At 44.2% G+C, this 13,177-nt stretch overlaps 1 long non-coding RNA gene across 2 annotated transcripts in view; it reads right to left on the reverse strand.

The window, feature by feature from the left end:
• LOC122232058 overlaps window positions 1-13,177 on the reverse strand; it is a 52,754-nt gene that overhangs the window by 39,368 nt on the left and 209 nt on the right. The gene's annotated exons all lie outside the window — the stretch shown is intronic.

A 13,177-nucleotide genomic window follows, 5' to 3' on the forward strand; every position in this document is an offset into this window, starting at 1 on the left:
CATGGGAATTTAAAACATGAAAAAAAAAAAAAACCCCAGCTAAATGCAACGTGTACGTATTTAAAGATAAGTGATAAAAATGGTTGAAAGTAATGGGTTGGCAAAGTGACATTAAGCAAATGCAACCAAGAAGAAAGCTATATGTAGGTGGGTGCAGCACATTTTCTTTATCCATTTATCCATCGATGAATACTTAGGTTGTTTCCGTATCTCGGCTATTGTAAACGATGCTGTAATGAACACGACGGTGCTGATACCTCTTTACGACAGCGATTTCACTTCCTTCAGATAAATACCCAAAGTGGACTTGCTGGATCATATGGTAGTTCTGTTGGCTTTTTTTTTTTTAATTTGACGAACCTCCATGTTGTTTTCCATAGTGTCTATATCAATTCCTATTTTCACCAACAGTGTAATAGGATTCTTTTTGTCCACGTCCTTGCAAGTACTTGTCATCTCTTGTCATTTTTATAACAGACATTCTAACAGGTGTGAGGTAACATCTCATCGTGGTTTTCATTTGCATTTTCCCAATGATCAGCAATATTGCGCACCTGTTCCTATACCTGTTGCCCATTTGAATATCTTCTTTGGAAAGATGTCTATTCAGGTCCTCTGCCCATTTTAAAACTGGATTTTTTTTGTTTTTTGTTTTTGCTGCTTTTGAGTTCTATAAATCCCTTGTATATTTTGGATATGAACTCTTATCAGGTGTACGGTTTATAAATATTTTCTCCCACTCAACTAAAGATTGCCCTTTCGTTTTGTTGATGGTTTCTTTGCCGTGCAGAAGCTTTTTAGTTTGATGTAGACCCACTTTTTTTTGTTTTTGGTGCGTGTGCTTTTAGGGGCACATCTATAAAATCATTGCCGAAACTGCTGTCAAGGAGCTTTCCCCCTGTGTTTCCTTCTAGAAATTTTATGGTTGTACCTTTAAGTCTTTACTCCACTTCAAGTTAATTTTTGTAAATGGTATGAGATAGGGGTCCAGTTTCGTTCTTTTATATGTGAACATCCACTTTTCCCAGCACCATTTATTGAAGAGACTATCTTTCCTGCATTGAATACTCTTGGCTCCATTGTCAAATATTAGTTGACCATGTATGTGAGGGTTTATTTTTGGGCTCTTGATTCTGTTCCACTGGTCTGTGTGCCTATTCTTATGCGGATACCATACTGACTTGATCACGATAGCTTTGTAATATAGTTTGAAACCAGGAGGTGTGATGCTTCCAGCTTTGTTCTTTCTTAGGATTCCTTTGGCTATTCGGGGTCTTTGGTGGCTTCAGATGATTTTAGGTTTGTGTTTCTATTCTGTAAAAAAAGGCCATTGGAATTTTCCTGATAAAAATAATCCAAAAAATTCTGCGAATGGATAAATCCCTAGAGGGTAGTCAAGGATACATAAGAGAGAAGCTTAATGAGGGGACATTTGTCTTATCTGGTGTCAGATGATCCAGTAAAGTTACTGCAGGGAAATCAACATGGTATTTGTTTCCAAACAGGCAAATAGATCAGTGAATCAGAAGAGGGAATCTGAAATCAGAGCCAGAAGAAAACTTCTATAGGACAAAAATGGCGGTTTAGTTTTTGGGAAAGTACAAGATTATTTAATAAGTCTTGGTGGCACAATCCACCTAACATCTAGAAGAAAATAAAAGTGAATCTCTATCTTATATTCTATTGATCACACATTATAGAATATGGAATAAATACAAGAAGCAAAACCTGGCCCACTCTGTGTATAATGAGGGGTGGGGAGACTTTCTTTATCAGACCGACAATTCAAAAGCTTTGAAAGAAAAAGACAGGGGCCCCTGGGTAGCTCAGTCAGCTAAGCATCCGACTCTTGGCTTTGGGTCAGGTCATGATCTCCTGGTTTCGTGAGTTCAAATTTCGGGATTCTCTGTCTCCCTCTCTCTCTGTCCTTCCCCTACTTGCACTCTTTCTCTAAGTGAACTTAAATTTTTTTTTTTTTTTTTTTTTTTACATTTTGATACATGAGTCTTTATTCATTTTTTTTGTTTTTTTGTTTTTTTGGTTTTTTTCAATATATGAAATTTATTGTCAGATTGGTTTCCATACAACACCCAGTGCTCATCCCAGCAGGTGCCCTCCTCAATGCCCATCGCCCACCCTCCCCTCCCTCCCACCCCCCCATCAACCCTCAGTTTGTTCTCAGATTTTAAGAGTCTCTTATGCTTTGGCTCTCTCCCACTCTAACCTCTTTTTTTTTTTTCTTCCCCTCCCCCATGGGTTTCTGTTAAGTTTCTCAGGATCCACATAAGACTGAAACCATATGGTATCTGTCTTTCTCTGTATGGCTTATTTCACTTAGCATCACACTCTCCAGTTCCATCCACGTTGCTACAAAGGGCCATATTTCGTTCTTTCTCATTGCCACGTAGTACTCCATTGTGTATATAAACCACAATTTCTTTATCCATTCATCAGTTGATGGACATTTAGGCTCTTTCCATAATTTGGCTATTGTTGAGAGTGCTGCTATAAAACTTAAAATGTTTAAAAAAATTTCATTAAAAAAAGACATATTTGAATATATAGAAATTAAGAACCTTTGCACAGTGAGTGATGTTATAAATAAAGTCAACAAAATGACAATAAAAAGCTGATAGAAGCGATCCAATCGAGAAGAGAGTGGATAAAGGATGTGAACAGGGCGTTCAAGAGAGCACAAAACAGAAAGGTCAGCCAACAGGCAAAGAGGCTTAAGTGTACCGGTGTTAAGGGAATTTCAAATTAGCTATGTAATCTTTCAACCCACAAGAGTGCTTAAAAGTAAAATAGCACAATGCGTGTGTAATGGAGTATAAAACCTCTTGCGTGTGTATGTGTATTTATGCAAACGTGTACTTACATGTGCACTTTTGTGTCTGTTTACAATTTTATGAGCGTGGAGAATAAAGGCTTCCTTATAGATCGCCAACATAAGTTACTTATGTTGGTGCTGGAGGGAGGTGGGAAGGAAAAAGAGGGAGAAAACAAAGTCAAATGAGAAAGGAAAACAAAAAAAATAAGAGTATGTTACAAAGCACTGATGATGTATTTATATATGTGTGTGAAATTATATATGTGCGTACATATGTAGATTTTATTTGGCAAAGAAGACATTTCCTCAGATCTTGAAACCATTAGTCTGTTGCCTCCCCATCCCCATTTTATTATAAATTTTAAAACATGAATAGAAACATTGAAATACTACAATATACGCCTTGATATCCTTTACCTAGATTCAACTGTTGGTAACAGGTTGATATATTTGCTTTATCTGTGTGTGTGCCCGTGTGTATAATGTATATACCTGTATTTACATACACACGGCTATTTACAGAACTATTTGAAGGTAAGTTGCAGGCAAAATTGTCACTTCATCCCTAACTGCTTTAGCACGTATCTTTTATAAATAAGGACATTTCCCCGATATATCCACAACACTATTATCACACCTAAAAAAATTAACACAAATTTCAAAATGTCATCTAATATCCAGTCCATATTCAGTTTTCCCCAGCTGTCCCAATGGTATATATAATGTTCACTGTTTCTCACCTTTTTTTTTTTTTTTAAGTTTATTTACTTATTTTGGGAGAGAGAAAGTAAAGAAGGGGCAGAGACAGAGAGAGAATCCCAAGCAGGCCCCGCACCACCAGTGCAGATCCCGACGCGGGGCTCGAACTCACGGACCGCGAGATCATGACCTGGGCCAAAGTCGGATGCTTAACCGACTGAGCCACCCAGGTGCCCTGGTTTTCATTTTTTGAACCGGGATCCAGTGATGTTTTATGCATTGCACTGTCATTTCTTTTCAGGTTTTTAAAATCTGGATTTTCCCCTAGGATATTGACCTTCCCAAGAGTCCTGGTTCACCCGCACACCATGAGTTAATCCTCCCTGTTATCATTTGACCACGTTTACCTTGAGTGGCCTGGAGTAGAAAGCTACAGGGTGCACTGAATCCCCCCCTCCCCGACACTTTTTGGTCTATGTCTCTGTCCCACCTTCCATCAGGCACAGTATTTCTTGTTCTTGGGCATCCAAGGTCCTTGGGGGTCGACCAGTCCTCCCCCATAGGAGTCCAACTCCTGTGCTGTGCTCCTTGCTACAGTTCTGTCACCTGGGCCTCAGCAGTTACCTCCTTGCCGTCCTCCATAAATTTTGTCCTGTTCCAGACTGAGCAGAGGTAAAGGCTGATGAGCTACCACGTTACTAGGAGGTACAACTCCAGGTTAAAGGGCCATGGGGAGGAAGGAGAACCCGTACAAGGATGTGCTGGCCCACTAAGTTCAGTAGACTGGTCTTGCAGGACCAAGATACCGTGAGGGGTCCAGTGGCCCCATCTCTCGTTAATCAAAGGCTTACCCCCTGAGACTTGACCACCCCACACTTCCAGGTTGCAGAAGTCCCGGAGCCGTCTGCAGCATCCCATGCCCCAGGGAAGACCAAAGCAGGAGGTAAGACCTTTTCAGGTCCTGCCCGCTGGAAACTGGCCAAAGCACTCCCTGCTCTGTGGCTAGGACGAGAGTTTCTGAAGTGGGGCTGAAGAAGTAGGTATATCCCATGAACGACTCTGGCCAGTGGTCTGCCTCTTGTTCTCTCTGTCATTGACTTATACCCTTTTTGGTTGTTGTTTGCCATGATTTAGGAGGGGTGACAGGAGGCAGGAAAGATAAATGCACATAGTCAATTCTTCACCATGAATAGTGAGTATCTTCATTTGTTTTATGTGCTTCCTGAAATATGAAGATGTGAACTCAATGGTGTGCCGGGAAATGCTGCATGAGTGGCCCTCTGGGGGCGGCGGGGGGGGGGGGTGGGGGGAGCCCTGATTTGTAGCATTTGCTCATTTTCATGGTGCAAATCCTGCCACCATGGCCAATTTCCGGCTCCCGATGTAATGGCACTGAATGCAGAGTTGGGAAGGGACACAGACAATTAGCTCCCATGAGCTGGTACAAGCCAGCCCCAACACACTCCTGTGTGTTACCCGAATAATAAGCAATGAAGGACACGGTAATTGTAGGAGGCCTGCTCCATGGTCAAGTTGAGAGCAGCAGAAAAAGTAAGCGACAAGCAATCAAAACCGAAAGGGCAGTCCTCCACTGGCCGACCCCGTACACACAACGAATCACCAACTCACAAATGAAATATTAGAAAATATCTTGTTCCTGACACGGGGGGTGCTTCTACTTCTCAGCTGTGCCTGACTTTTCGGGGTGATATACAAAGCCACGTAAAACATCAACGACAGGAACGACAGCAACAAAATGCGCTTTGAGGAGGACGCAGAGAAGTGTCCTACCTGTTGAGCCTGCGGGCTTCACGACCAACCAGACTTCAGATCTGATCTCCACTCCCACCAAATAATTATAGGAATTCCAAAGGACCCAGCTCTTCCAGTAACGTCAGGGTCTCTGGGCCCATACACTTCGCTCACACAGCCCAAGCAAAGGGGAGACAGGCCTCCTGGCGAGTCCTCAAGGGGCATGACTGGAAAATCGAAGCTCACCTAAGAAAATGCTTCATGATGGCGTCAGTATCCACTAGAAGGCCCTCGAGGAAATGACTTTGAGGCTGATCCCGTGTTGACACACACCCGGGATGGATCCTGAATGGCGCAGGGTAATTAGTGGTCTAATGACCACAGGCTGGCACTTGTCCACCTTCCTCCAGTTCTGCGGAATTGAATAATGCATAGCTCCTGTGTGGTTGATGAGCGTCAACCAGGTGTTTATAGAACAGTGTGCCGGGAGGCTTGTGGCTTTCTTAAGTCCTGGCTGGATGGCAAAGGTCCTAAGTCCCGAGAGGTCTTAGAGATTCAGCTAGATTGTGTCCCCACAGCTCAGGCTACTTACGAAGGGCTTCTGCTCCCACTGATGCTTATGGTGCTCTGACATATCTGGATGTGGCATCCAAGTCCACACCGATCGTATCAACGATATCTATTCTTAATGGATTTTGATCGTATTTACTCCCAGATTTAGTCTGTCTGGACCAAAGAGGCCCCAAGCTTGCAGCCTGCCCTTCCCAGCAGCCCCAGGGTCATTTCCGCGGTCCTTCCCTGGGCGGCCTAGCCTAGGCCCCAGAGCCATGGTTTTACAAACAGGGAGACAGGTAAACGCTGTCCAGTCTTTTTATGCACTTATGTCAATTGGATGCCAATTGGTGAGAAACGACTCCAACCAGGAATGACTTAAGCAAAAGAGTATTTATTACCTCACGTGTCAAGAATTCTGGAGGTAGGCTGGTTCAGGCCGGGTTAATTAAGCGGCTCAGATATTATCAGAGGCCCAGGTGCTTTCTATTTTTCCACTCCGTCACAACCCTCATGTTACTTATTGTTCTTAGGCTTGTTCCCTGTCGTTATCGATCGGTGCCCCAGTGCCCAGCCCTCTGGGCAGACACAGTGAAGGGAGTGGCAGAGGGGAGCCGTCTTCTCCTGCGTGTTTCCTTTTATCAGCAAGGAAGAACTTGCACCGGAGCCTTCTAGAAGTTGCCCCTAACATCTCACAGTCCAGGATTTCATCATAGACCCACCCTTGACTGGTCGGTGGCAAAGGGAATGTATTTCCCGTGAAAGGTGTAGATTGACATTGAACTTTCTGAGCTGCCTGCCTAAAGCACATTGCCATCTGGTGTTGGAGAAAATCGGGGTTTGTTAGCCACGTGGGTGAGGAGAAGCGGCTGTAGGACAAGCGACTCACCGCGTCTGCAGCCCCCCGGGGTTTGGTGACAACAGAACACCCAAGAAACATGCCCATCCTGATTCCCAGGAAACGCTCTGGAGAGCTTCATTTTACACAGGAGACAGTGTTGACTCCTTGTGTACCCAGAGGTATCTCTATTTGCCACTACATTTCACTGCCGGTCTGGCCGGGTGTAGACTTCCGGATCAAAAGCACTGTGCCCGGGGACTTTGAGGTATGGTTCCGCCACCTTCCAGCACTCACTGTGTCTGAAGAGATGTCTGAGGTAAGTCTGACTCTCATGCCTGTCTGGTAAAATGTTTTGTTCTCTCTGGAACCATTTTGAATTTCCTCTTCACCTTTGGAGCTCTGAAATGGCACCCCAAGTGTCTAGGTGTGGGCCTTCTTCCATTCGTCCCTCGGGGCACTTGATGGTCCCTGGTAGTCTGAATATCACACCTTCGCTTCCACCCTTATGTATGCTTTTCCCCCCCTCTGCTTCTGGAAGTCGAATCAAAGTAATATTTTGCCTTCTGGCTCTGCCATGCTTCTTTCTTCACCTTTGCTAATTTTTCCGTGTGGGTCTGCTCTAAAGTATACGAGGTTTCCTTGGCTGATCTGGACCATGGGGCAAATCTGGTCTACTACGTGGTTTTCTACGGCTTGCGGGCTGACGTATATTTTTAACTGGTGGAGAAAAAGAAAACTAATACTGCAAGGCAGTTGACAATTATAGGACACTTAAATTTCAGTGTTCGTACATCAAGTTTCATTGAAGTACAGTCCCGCCTATTCACTTACATGTGGTCTCCGGTTGCTTTGGGCTGTAATGGCAGTTACACGGCTGTGGCAGAGACCGTATGGCTCACAAGGCCTAAAATATTAACTATCTGCCCTTTACAGAGAAAGTTTGCCGATTCCTGTCCGAGAATACCAGCATGGATTTTAGCCATGCTCATTCTATTGCTCAGGCGGTCCACTGAAAGTTTTCTTCAACAATCATTATTTTTAATTACTATAGTTTTAAAGAGAGAGAGAGAGAGAGAGAGAACACAGGGGAGGGGCTGAGAGAGAGAATCCCAAGCAGGCTCTGTGCTGTCAGTACGGAGCCGGACACGGGGCCCGAACTCACGAACCGTGAGATCACGACCGGAGCAGAGACCAAGACGGGACGCTTAACCGACTGAGCCACCCGGCTCCCTATTTTTAATTATTTTTAATTTCTAAGAACTTTATTTCTCTGGTTATTCTTTGTATCAGATGGATCGGCAGTTTTGTTATGGGTTTAATATTCATTTTTAAGCGTTTTGTACGAGTACAAAAAAGAACGCAAGTCATAAGTGGGAAGTTCAATAAATTTTCACCAAGGGAACACGTTCGTATAACCAACCAAAAGATAAATAAAATGACCAACACGCCAAAAACCTTCTCTGTACTCCCATATGCTACCAACCAAAAGGTAACCACTGTTTTGACTTCTAATTGTGAACTTTATCGGAATGGCATCATGCGGGATGTATCTCTCTAGGTCTAATTTCTTTCACTCAGTATTATGCTTGTGAAATACACATCGTATGTAGCCATCAGTTTGCTCGCATTTCTAAGTACTATGCCTCGTATTTCTACACACTATTCCATTACACGAATATGCCACAGTGTATTTAACACTTCTATTAAAGTTGTTTCCAGTTTGGGGCTATCGAAAATAGCACTACTATAAACGTTCTTGCACATGTTATCGTGTCAATGTCTATTAATCGGGAAGAGATTTCTGAGGCACAGAATATGTTCACCCGTAGCTGATACTGACGAATTCCCACCAGCCGTGTTGGAGAGGTCAGTTCAAGGTCCTCACCAGCGCTTGGTAGGATCAGTCTTTTTAATTTTAGTCGTGCTGCTGGATGCGTGTTAGTTTTCACTGTGGTTTTAATCTGTATTTCTCTAATGACTAATGAGTTTGGGAGATTTCCATGTGCTTTGGGCCATTTGGCAGCCTCTTTTGTGAGGCATCTGCTCAAGTATCTTAGTTTTCCACTGGGTTGTGTGTCTTTTTCTCACTGATTCATAGGAATTCTTTATGTATTTTGGAATGACTGCCTTGTCACTCCGCATGGCTTTCCTTTTTTATACTCTCTATGGTGTTTTTTGTCTGTTTGATGACTTTTTAAAAATATTTTGCGTGTATGTGAGAGAGAGAGAGAGAGAGAGAGAGAGAGCGAGCATGAGCAGGGGAAGAGCAGAGAGAGAGGGAGGCACAGAGAATCTCAAGTAGGCTCCACACTGTCAGTGCAGAGCCCGATGCAGGGCTCAAACTCACAAACCGCGGGATCATGACTTGAGCCCAGTCAAGAGTCGGATGCTTAACCGACTGAGCCACCCAGGCACCCCTAACTTGATTTTTTGAGTTAAAAATGTTTACCTTAAATTTTTTTTAAATTCTAATTTTTTCCTCTCACAGTTATGCTTAGGAGATCTGTGCCCACTTTGCAGCCATGAAGATAATCCTGTGTGTTTTTTTTTTCTAAAAGGTTTTTTGTTTTCCCCATCACAAGTTGACCTTCAATCAATCTGGAATTGATTTTTAATGGCGTGAGGTTCTGGCTAGGATTTGTTTTTCCCGCGGGGATATCCAGCTGACTCGGTTTCATTTCTAGAAAGTGCCATCTTTTCCTATCACGCAGACGTGTCGCCTTTGTTATGAATATAGTGACTGTATATGCGCGGATCTTTCTGGATCCTGTGTTCCACTCCACTTCTCTGTTTCCTGTACGTGCACCAATACCACACTGCCTTCATCACTGTGGCTCTGTAGCAAATCTTGACACCTGGTCATGTAAGTCCTCAAGCTCTGTGCATCTTTAAGACGATCTGGGTTGTTCTTGGCCTTTCTCATTGGCCCATAAACTGGAAAACCAGCTTGTCAGTTTAGACACACACATTAAAGGGAAAAAAAAAAAAAAACTTCTGAATTTTTATTGGGACTGCACTGAATCTGTAATTCAGTTTGGGAATATCTTTATAATACTGACTATTCAAATTCATGAATGTGTCCTTCCTTCCTTCCCTCCCTCCCCTCCCTCAGGTCTTTGAAAATTACCATGGATACTGTTTTGCATTTTGCGGTGCTTATAGATTTTGCAACATCTTTTGTTAGATTGATTCCTGGACATTTTGTTTTCTGACGCCACTGTAAAGTGATATCATTTTTGAATTTAGTTTTCTACGTGTTTGTGGCTGGTACAATAGATTTCTGTATATTGACCTCATATCTAGTGACCTTGAATTCACTTAGCTGTAAATCTTTTCAACTGCTAATATTCAAACACGTTGCCTGTGAATAATGGCAGTTTTTTGCTTTTTTTTAATCCTTAAATTTTTTTCCCTTGCTTTATTGCACTAGCAAAGACCTCTATTACACAATATTGACAAAAGTGGTGGTGAGCAATCGTATCTTATTCTTAATCTCGAGGGGGGAAAAGTTTCAGTATCTCACCACTAAATTATGATGCTCATTCGGTTTCTTTGTCTGGTACTCTTTTTCAGTTTAACAAGGTTCCTTACTATCCATATGTTTGTTATGAATGGGTATTGAATTTTATTAAGTGCTTTTTCTGCATCTATTGAGATGATTGCATAATTTGATAACGCGGTACATTATTTTGATTGAATTTAGAATGTTAAACAACTTTCCAAATCTTAGCATAAACCCAACTTAATAATGATGCATCATCCTTTTTTATCTATCGTTGAATTTGATATAGTTAGATTATTATCTACCATTAGATATTAGTGGCTTCCAGTTTCCATTTGCTACCCTTGTTCTTTGTTATTTTTGTCTTCCACTCTTTTTTCTGCCTTTTGTTGTTTGAATGGAGCATTTTATAGGATTCTATTTTCTCTGCTTTCTTAGCATGTCAGGTATACCCTCTCTTCTTCCATTTTTCAGCGGTTGCCCCAGAGTTTGCAAAATATACTTGCAATGAGTCCAAATCCCCTTGCAAAGGACGCTATGGATTGTGCAAGTGCCTTATAGTCATGAAATGATCCTCCTCCTTTCCGTCCCTTTCATCATTGCTCTCATTCATTTTACTTAAATGTAAACATACACTCGTCTTTGGGTATATACTAATATGGTATACGTATATACGATATACACAAAACCAGACATGCCTGAATACATCGTGGCTCTGATTATTTTGAGCAAACCGTTCTCTGTTTGGTCAGTTAAGAAAAATAAGTGTTTTTATTTTACCTTCACTTATTTCTTCCTTTATGTAGATCCACATCTCTGCTCTATTTTTTTCCTTCTAAAAAACGTCCTTGTAACATTTCCTGCAGGGAAGAACTACTGGCAAACATTCCCTCGACTTCTGTTCATCTGAAAAGTCTTGATTTCTCCTTCGCTTTTGAAGGGTAATTCCACAGGACACAGAATTCTAGGCTGGTGGTGTTTTCGTCTCAACACGAAATAGTCCGCTCTACTCTCTTTTTTGTGTGGTTCCGCGGGGGATTCAGAGGCATTTCTTCTCTTTTTTAAAATTTTTAGAGAGCATGAGCGGAAGAGAGGGGCAGAGGGAGAGAGAGAGCACGCGCACAGCGCAGAGCCCGACGCGGGGCTGGATCTCATGACCCCGGGATCACCACCCGGGGCCAAAATCAAGAGTCGGATGCTCAACCAACTGAGCCCCCCAGGCGCCCCTCTACCATTTCTTTTTGGTTTCTTTTTAGGATTTCCACCTCTCCGCTTAGATCGCCCACCTGTTCTTGCGTGCCGTCTCCTTCATCCGTCGGAGCCCTTGGCATAGTAATCACAGTGGTTTTAAATTCCTGGTCTGAGAATTCCAACGTCCCTGCCATGCTTGGTTCGATGCTTGGTCTCTCTTCACATTGTGGCTTTTGCCTTTCAGTGTGCCTTATAATTTAGAGTGATACTCAGACATGATGCACCAGGTAGAAGGAACGTACTGGGTAAATAGGCCTTTAGGGATGTGGTGGTGACGTGTCGGGAAGCATTCTACGGTCCCGCGATTGGGTCTCAGTTGTCTAGTGAGCCTAGCCCTGTGGGCCGGGAATGTCACAAGTGTTTCTCCGTGTCGTTCTCTCCCTCAGCTGGGACAGGGTGGCTGGAGTGGAGTTGGGGATCTCTCCTCCCCACAGCCAGTGAGGCTCTGGTTAACGAGATTCCCTTGAGGCCAGGGAACAACAGGGTGCTCAGAGCCGTGTCAGGCTGGCTCTTTTCCCACGCCCCCTGCCGGAACCCGAGGGGGTATTTTTCCGTCTGATATTTACCGTGGGAATGTGGCCGAGCTCCTGGAAGCACCTTTCACAATATCTGGGGGAGGCTCCCTCGCGACCGGGTCCCCCTGGAGTTTTCAACTTCAGACTTGCCTGCGCTGAGCCTCGAGCAACTTTGGCAATTAGAGCTCAGGATCTCCTACCACGGCCCCGGTTCCCTCTGCGGTTTCTGCTCGCAAGTCTCTGCTCTGGGAAGCTGCGACTCGCTATATTCGCCTGTTTCTCCAGCACTGGGAGACGTGTGCACGCGGTCTCCCCCTCGCTCGCGGACTCGAGAAGAACCGTTGGTGTTTTCACTCTATCTGGCTGTTTACTTGTTGGGACGGAGTGGCCACTTCCAAGCCCCTGACGCGTGGCGCTGGAAGCCGACACTTACCGCCGAAGTTGATTTGCTCATATTTGGTTAGGTCTTTCGCATCTATGCTCATGAAGGATGCCGGCCTGTGATTTTCCCTCCTTGCTGATGGCAGATTCGGAGACAGCCCGCTACCCACAGGCTACACCGTGATTCTTACAGAAGCCCCGCGGATGGGGATCCGGAGACACCTGCTGGGGGAGCACCTTCCCGCTCGGGCCGACCTGTTGCCTTGCGCGGTTTGAGCCTTTCAGTAAACTGAGTCACCATCCAGTGGCAGTCAGGCCCGAGGCAGTGTTATTCACCGCTGATTCCTCCCTTTACCTCACCCGTGGCATCCAATATATTGACAATTCCTGTTGTGGTATTGCCACCCAAAATCAAAATTCAAAGAACTCCCGGGGCGCCTGGGTGGCTCAGTCGGTTAAGCATCCGACTTCGGCTCAGGTCGTGATCTCACAGCTCGTGAGTTCCAGCCCCGTGTCGGGCTCTATGCTGACAGCTCAGAGCCTGGAGCCTGCTAAGGATTCTCCCCCTCCCTCCCTCTCTCTCTCTCTCTCTCTCAAAAATAAATAAACATTAAAAAAATTAAAAAAAAAAACTCAAAGAACTTCTCACGTCTTCACTGCCATAGCCTCGTCCCAGTCATGGTCTCCTTTTGCCCGGACTTCTGCAACTGTCTCTGACTCACCTCCCCGCCTCCCCTCTTGCCCTGTGTCCCCACAACCTCCCCAGTACTCAGAAACCAGAGAGGTCTTAAAAAAATCTCTATCTGGTCATGTCACTTCTCTTGCTTTTACCCTTCCACCACAACCCCCTTGTA

Source organism: Panthera tigris, chromosome D2, assembly GCF_018350195.1.
Source record: "Panthera tigris isolate Pti1 chromosome D2, P.tigris_Pti1_mat1.1, whole genome shotgun sequence".
NCBI lineage: Eukaryota > Metazoa > Chordata > Mammalia > Carnivora > Felidae > Panthera > Panthera tigris.